This window comes from Mesoplodon bidens (assembly GCF_964165515.1).
Source record: "Mesoplodon bidens genome assembly, chromosome: 3".
Taxonomy (NCBI): Eukaryota; Metazoa; Chordata; class Mammalia; order Artiodactyla; family Ziphiidae; genus Mesoplodon; species Mesoplodon bidens.
In genome coordinates this window covers 90,281,878-90,290,263 of record NC_138178.1, presented here as the reverse complement: position 1 = coordinate 90,290,263, position 8,386 = coordinate 90,281,878, and positions in this window count along the sequence as shown.

Here is an 8,386-nt window from a genome sequence, read left to right as displayed (position 1 = left end):
ACATTAGTCTACTTACTCGCTCACTCAGTCTCTGGCCGGCTGCTGGGGTCCTCAGGTGGGTAAGTTGGGTTCCCCCGTTGGAGGAGCTTAGACCCTCAGGGAGCCTGCGTTCTCAGGAATGGTCCTTTTGCACCGTCGTCCCCCTAGGAAGGGGGACTGCAGCTCCTCCAGGATGCCCGCTGACACCAGGGATTCCTGCCAGGACCTGCCAAGAGCCCTTTCAGCTTCCCAGGGTCTCTCAGTAGGCTCTGTGACAGCCAGTGACGTCCTGGCCCGCGGAGAGGAAGCGGGGAAGGGGAGAGCGCGCCTGGCTGGGTCCCGGAGCCGGGCTGTGGGCGCCGCCTGCTGGAGAACTGGAGCTCCTGCGGATCTTCTTCTACAAATGGAGCGCAGTAAACGCTAGGTTCGAAGTCACGCCAAGCTGTGCGTGTTTACCACCTGCACCTGATTAACTTGGCAGCCAGGTGAGCGCTGAGTAAAGGAGCCAGAACTCCGCGTCGCTGGGAGCCTCTGCCCATCTGTCAAGCCGCCTTCCCCACCACCTCACACGGCACAGGGACCACAGGGACGGCGCCTCGTTCCCTTTCCTTACCAGGTCCTGCGAGGTGAGTCGGCTCAGCCATAATCACAATCATAATCAAAATAATGTTAATTGGTATAATTTTTTTTTTTTTTTTTTTTTTTTGCGGTACGCGGGCCTCTCACTGTTGTGGCCTCTCCCGTTGCGGAGCACAGGCCCCGGACGCGCAGGCTCAGCGGCCATGGCTCACGGGCCCAGCCGCTCCGCGGCATATGGGATCTTCCCGGACCGGGGCACGAACCCGTGTGCCCTGCATCGGCAGGCGGACTCTCAACCACTGCGCCACCAGGGAAGCCCTAACTGGTATAATTTTGAGTACTTTGAGGCAAACACTTGGCTAGGGGCTTTGCATCCAGTTTCATACTTCATCTTCGTGATCACCATACGGGAGGGCATTTTACTTGTGTTTTATAAAGGACTGAGACTTAAATTAGAGAAGTAACTCGCCCAGCGCACGTGGCTAGGAAGCGACAAGGTCAGGTCAGAGCCACAAGAGGGCGCACCTCCTTTTTCAATACTGTCCTATGAGTCTTGCTTTTCCTTGGGGAAAACCCACAATGTATTTTGACAAATGTTAAGAACCCACATAAACACAGTATGTATGTATGTATGTATTTATGTATGTGTTTATTTATTGGAGGAAATGGACAGCATTGGAAATATGGGCTGTAGGTAGGATGAACACGTTTCTGGAACTGGAAATTAGACTACATTTGGTGTGACAGGAGGCAGAATTTTTGAATTTAGGATTCTTCTACAATCTGGGATGTTGGTCATCGATACCATATGGGAGGAAACTGTAAAGCCATGAGAGGCCTTGGTGAGTTATGGCTGGCAATCCACACCGTGTGCATATGCACGGAAGCTGCACAGTTACCTAGAGCGTCCTCTCAGGCTAGTGCTGGGTTCTCCCTTGCCCTAATAACACTTAGGATTAAAGTGTGGAGTAGCTGCTTTCCTCTGTCTGAGATAACCTAAAGGCACCAGTCTTCCTCTTTTTCTATTTCCCTCTCTCAATTTTCCCTTGCTCCCAACTCTTGGTCTGATTGAGGGGTGTCTAAATTATGTATTCGTTACAGAGGAGAATATTGCTATTGGCCATTTCTTTCTTTCTTTCTTTCTTTTTTTTTTTTGCGGTACGTGGACCTCTCACTTGTGGCTTCTCCCGTTGCAGAGCACAGGCTCCGGGCGCGCAGGCTCAGCGGCCATGGCTCACTGTGTTGAGTCTTGATGCTGGGCAACTGCATATCTGTGGTTCCCAAACCTGGTGGTAGAGTACAATCAACTTTTTCTTTTCTTTTCTTCTTAAAGCCTTTGTCTGGGGATTCCGTGTAGATCACTTTGGGCTGAAGCCTGGCAATATGTGTTACATGAACAGGTGGTGCGCATCCCTGTGGCATCTAGCTCTGCTGCACCAATATCTCCCCCGGCTCTTATTATGGCTTCATGGGGTGGGGTGGGGTGGAGGTTCCCTATGACGCTGGGAGAAGAGCTTGGGTCTGTCGGCAGGGCTTGGACTGGACTGCTGTCACACCACTGCCCCACTCAAGAGTGGCCTTAAGGACTGTGATGAGGGAGATAGTCCCAATAGGCAGAGCTGTGAGTGGTACCCTTGTTTGTCCATTTCGCATGGAAGGACAGGTGGCCTGAGGTAGTTTCCATGGACTCCTGGGCAGTGGTAAATAATTTGGTTAGGTGTCTGGAAGGATTAGGAGTGGAAGATCCAGGACCAGGAGTCTGGGGAAGAAGCATGTGATTGAACTATGGGAGTGGGCAGGTCTTTATGTTGACCATCAATACCCAGCAGAGGGGTCACTCAACAACCAGGTAGTCAAGATGACTCGTCTGATGGATGTCTGTCAGCCTGTGCTCTTGGCAGTCCCGGTGCTCACACAATGGGCCCATGGATGGAGGAGCTACAGTAGCACAGATAGAGGCTCTGCATGGGCTTCCTCTGCCCAAAGCTGGTCCAGTTATTGTGACTTCTGAATACCTGATGTGTTAACGGCAGAGATAAAAGATGAACTCTTGATATGGTACCATTTCTCATGAAGTCCAGCCATACATTTGTCACCAAGTTGATGCCCTCAGGCCTTTATCACCCTACATGGGACCGTGATTCATCCTTTTTGGAATTGATCCCTCCAGATATTCACTGGCCTTTCCTGTGCCTCTGCTAATATCATCCCAGTGTTCACAGAGTGCTTGTTTACTGTCATGGGAGCCTACCTAACAGCTTGTCAGACCAGAAACCTCATTTTACAGTGAAGGAGGTGTGGTAATGGGCATATGAGCATAGAATCCTCTAGGCTTACCATATCCCACATCACCTAGGAGTGAAATAGAAGGTTGGACTGGCCTATGGGCCTTTTACCCCTCAGCTGGCATCAGCTGGCCATAGACATCCTTGAGCTAGGCCCTTCCAGGTCACGCAGGGACTCTGGGTGCTGGTGTTTCCATAGAGGAGGCCAGAGGCCAGATGAGTAGGAGTGCAGGTCTGGGAGGGTGTGATCAGGGGGACACTGGATGTCTAGGAGCAGGGGTAATGGGGAAGCATAATGGGGACAGGAGAGGGTGGCAAACAAACAAACAAAATCCAGAAACTGGTCTCTGGATCCCCTTTCTGGTGATTCTGACCAGTGAATCTGAGGGAGGACATAGGAATCTATACTTTTTTTTTTCTTTTAATGTTGAGCCTTCTTTTAATTTATTAATTTTTGGTTTTGGCTGTGTTGGGTCTTTGTTTCTGTGCAAGGGCTTTCTCTACTTGTCTTTGTTTCTGTGCAAGGGCTTTCTCTAGTTGTGGCAAGCAGGGGCCACTCTTCACCGTGGTGCGCGGGCCTCTCACTGTCGCAGCCTCTCTTGTTGCGGAGCACAGGCTTCAGACGCGCAGGCTCAGTAGTTGTGGCTCACGGGCTCAGTTGCTCCGTGGCATGTGGGATCTTCCCAGACCAGGGCTCGAACCCGTTTTCGCCTGCATTAGCAGGCAGATTCTCAACCACTGCGTCACCAGGGAAGCCCGGAATCTATACTTTTAAAAGGCTCTTGAGTAAGTTGGGTACTCTTCCAGGTTTGGGAACCATATGGGGGTGGAAAAAGGACGGAACGTAGAACAGAAAGAGGCAGGTGTGAGTCCTGGCTTCACCACTTGCCCAAGGTGACCGCCCTTCATGGAGAGTTACTGGCTTACTGGTTTATACTCTTCTCATTTATAAAATTGGGCTTATGGTATTGAATGGGATAATAGTGTGTGAACCATTATTACATGAGTTAATATACTTGAGGCATTAAGTGGTGTCTTAAGGTAAAGTGGTGTCTGATAAGCACAAGAGCGCTATTAAAGCATTAGCCATTTTAATGTGAATTAATGTTATTGTTAAAAAGTTTGGGGCACAGAAAAGGGTCTGTCTGATGAGGGCCAAAGACATACCTGAATTCTTCCTGCTTGTTAGCTCCTCCAGAACCCAGCCCTGAGGGCCAGAACTACCATGTCTTTCCTCCAATTTTGGGGGGAAATAATTTCAAACTTACAAAAAGGTTACAAACATAAAATAGTGCAAGTAGCACCTATATACCCTTTACTGAGATTCACCCTTTGGAACATTTTACTCTGGTTTACTGTATCATTCATGGTCTTTATCTTTCTTCTTCACTCTCTAAATATATGGAATCTTTGTATGTACATATTTATATACATATACATACATTTATATACATGCATACCTATACATATATTTATACATACTATATATATGTGTGTATATACATTTCTTTTCTGAATAATTTAAGGGTAAGTTACATGCATCATGGCCTTTAACCCTAAATACTATATTACACTAAATACTGAACTACAATATTAGGTGTACTGCAATAGGGACAGTCTCTTATGTAACCACGTTACAGTTATCAACCTCCAAATTTACAGTGATACAGTATTTTAAGTAAACCATCATTGAAAATATTATTTATTTAGCCCCAATTTGAGGCCTCTGAACTGCCATTTCTTCATAATAGAAAATGTAATAATAATATAAAAAAATGGCAACAATAAAGATAATTGCCCCCCCAGTACTATGAGGATAAAATGAGATAATGTTCTCCAAAGTGCTTTGTAATCCAAAAAGAGTTATCATTATACTGCATGTTGCTAAATACCCGTTATTATCACTGCCGTTTTCATGGGGTCTTTCCCCTTGTATGTTAAAGAGAGTTTATGTGATGTCAGTCTTCATTTCAGACAGTGTGTAGACACAGCCTTAACATTTCCTCCTAATTTCTTGGGGGAGACAACTAACTTGAAGTGAGGATCTACCATGTTCCAGGTGCTTTACATATATCGCCTTATTGTAACTAAAAACAAAACCTTCTTATATAGAATCATGATTTTTCCTCTTTTTTTCCCCCTCAACGACTTAATAAGAGCAAGCTGTGGATATGATGCCTCAACACCTCTAAATACTACAGTATATCTTCCCCCTCCAAACACCACTTTCCTAAATAACCACCGTACAATCCTCCAAAAAAAAAAAAAAAATCAACATTGATATATTTACACCCAAGTTTTTCCAGCTCTCCCAACAATGCCATTTTTGCTGTTCTGGTCTGGGATCCAGTCCAGAATCAGACTGCATTTACTTATCATGTCTCTTAGTCTCCTTCAGTCTGGAATAATTCCTCAGTGTTTCGCTGTCTTGCATGACCTAGAAGGGTTTACAGAGCACTGACCTTTCATTTTGGAGGCTGGCCTTCAGCTGCGGTCTGTCTGATGTGTTCTCGTGGCCACTGAGGCCGTGCATTCTTGGCAGTAATTCCACAGACACGATGCTCCGCTCTGCTTGGTGCATCACGTTAGCAGGTACCTGATGAGAACCCTTTCCACCACTGGTGATATTCACCTTGACCACCTTTCAAATGTCTTCTGTCAGATTTCTCCACCATAAAGCCACCATTTCCCCCCATTGTGATTAGTAAGTATTTTTGTGGGAAGATATTTTGAAATTACACCAATATCCTATTTCTCATCAAACCTTTACTCACAGTCTTTGCAATTACTGATGACACCCTCCATAATGGTTGCCAAGTGGTGATTTTCTATTTTCATCATTCCTGCTGCATGTATTAGTTGGCATTTTACTGTAAGGAAGAGCTTTCCCTTTCCCTCCTTTCCTTCCTTCCTTCCTTCCATCCATCCATCCATCCAGCTTTGAGGTCTCATGGGTTCTCATTTTATTTAATGGGCTGTAAACCCCATTATTATCATTTGCTCTAAAGCTCACACTTCCCAAGTTTGGCTGGTGGGAACCCCTTCAGGCTGACTCCTGAGCTCTTTTGACATGTCTTCATTAAACTTTGAGCACTTCCTTACTTTTTTGGAAGGTCAAATCTGTTTCTCCCCCCTACCCACCCCAGTTTTATTGAGAAATAATTGGCATACATCACTATATAAGTTTAAGGTGTACAGCATGATGGTTTGATATTTATATTGTGAAATGGTCTCCACAACAGGTTCATCTAACATCCATCTTCTCATATAGATACAATAGAAAGGAAAAAAAAAGAAAAAGGGAAAAAATTTTCTCCTTGTGATGAGAACTGTTAGGGTTTACTCTCAACAACTTTCCTATACAGCAGCAATGTTAGCCATAGTCATCATGCTGCACTTCCCCAGTACCTATTTATCTTATACGGGCAAACCTCAGAGATATTGCAGGTTGGGTTACAATCATAATAAAGTGAGTATCACAGTAAAGCAAGTCATATGAATTTTTCGGTTCCCCAGTGCATATAAAAGCTTTATTTATACTATACTGTAGTCTGTTCAGTGTGCAATAGCGTTGTGTCTAAAAAAATAATGTACATACCTTAGTTAAAAAATATTGTATTGCTGAAAAATGCTAACCACCATCTGAGCCTTCAGTGAGTTGTAATCTTTTTGCTGGTGAGGGTCCTGCCTTGGTGTTGATGGCTGCTGACTGATCAGGCTGGTGGTTGCTGAAGGCTGGGGGGCTATGGCGGTTTCTTAGAATAAGACAATGATGAAGTTTGTTGCATCAATTGACTCTTCCTTTCAGAAACAATTTCTCTTTAGCATGCAATGCTCTTTGATATTTGATAGAATTTTATCCACAGTAGAGTGTCTTTCAAAACCGGAGTCAATTTTCTCAAACCCTGCCGCTGCTTTATCACCTAAGTTTATGTAATATTCTAAATCCCTTGTCATTTCAACAATTTTCACAGGATCTTCACCAGGAGTAGACTCCATCTCCAGAAACCACTTTCTTTGCTCATCCATAAGAAATAACTCCTCATCCATTCAAATTTTATCATGAGATTACAGCAATTCAGTCACATCTTCAGGCTCCACTTGCGATTCTAGTTCTCTTGCTGTTTCCACCACATCTGCAGTTACTTCCTCCACTGAAGTCTTGAACCCCTCAAAGTCATCCATGAGGATTAGAATCAACTTCCTCCAAACTCCTGTTAATGTTTGATATTTTGACCTCTTCCCATGAAACACGAATGTTTGTAATGGCATCTAGAATGGTGAATCCTTTCCAGAAAGTTTTTGATTTAGTTTACCCAGATCCATCAAAGTAATCACTATGGTAGCTATAGCTTTACAAAATATATTTCTTAAACAATAAGACTTGAAAGTCAACATTACTCCTTGATCTGCAGAATGGCTGCAGAATGGATGTTGTGTTAGCAGGCATGAAAAACAACATTAAATCACATTGTACATCTCTGTCAGAGCTCTTAGGTGACCATGTGCATTGTCAATAAGCAGTAATATTTTGAAAGGAACCTCTTTTTCTGAGCAGTAGGTCTCAGCAGTGGGCCTAAAATATTCATTAAGCATGTTGTAAACAGATGTGCTTTCACCCAGGCTTTGTTCCATTTATAGAGCACAGGCAGAGTAGATATAGCATAATTCTTCAGGGCCCTAGGATTTTCAGAATGGTAAGTGAGCATTGGCTTCAGCTTAAAGTCACCAGCTGCATTAGCCCTTAGCAAGAGAGTCAGCCTGGTCTTTGAATCTTTGAAACCAGGCACTGACTTCTCTCTAGCTATGAAAGTCCCAGATGACATTTTCTTTCGGTATAAGGCTGTTTTGTCTACATTGAAAATCTGTTGTTTAGTGTAGCCACCTTCATTAATTATCTGAGCTAGATCTTCTAGATAACTTGCTGCAGCTTCTACATCAGCCCTTGCTGCCTCACCTTGCACTTGGATGTTACAGAGACGGCTTCTTACCTTAAACCTCATGAACCAACCTCAACTGGCTTCAAACGATTTTTCTGAAGCTTCTTCACCTTTCTCAGTCTTTGTAGAATTGAAGTGAGTTAGGCCCTTGCTCTGAATTAGGCTTTGGCTTAAGTGAATGTTGTGGCTGGTTTGATCTTCTATCCAGACCACTAAAACTTTCTCCATATCAGCAGTGAGGCAGTTTTACTTTCTTACTGTTCGTATGTTCACTGGAGTACTGCTTTTAATTTTCTTCAAGAAAATTTTGCCTTCACAACTTAGCTAACTGTTTGGTGCAAGAGGCCTAGCTTCTGGCACATCTTGGCTTTTGACATACCTTCCTCACCAAGCTTAATTATTTGTTTGATATAAAGTGAGAGATTTAAAGTGAGAGATGTACAACTCTTCCTTTCACTTTAACACTTAGAGGCCATTGTAAGGTTATTAATTAGCCTAATCACAATATTGCTGTGTCTCAGGCAGTAGGGAGGCTGGAGGAGATGGAGAAAGAAGAGGGAACAGCTGGTTGATGGAGCAGTCAGAACACGCACAACATTTATC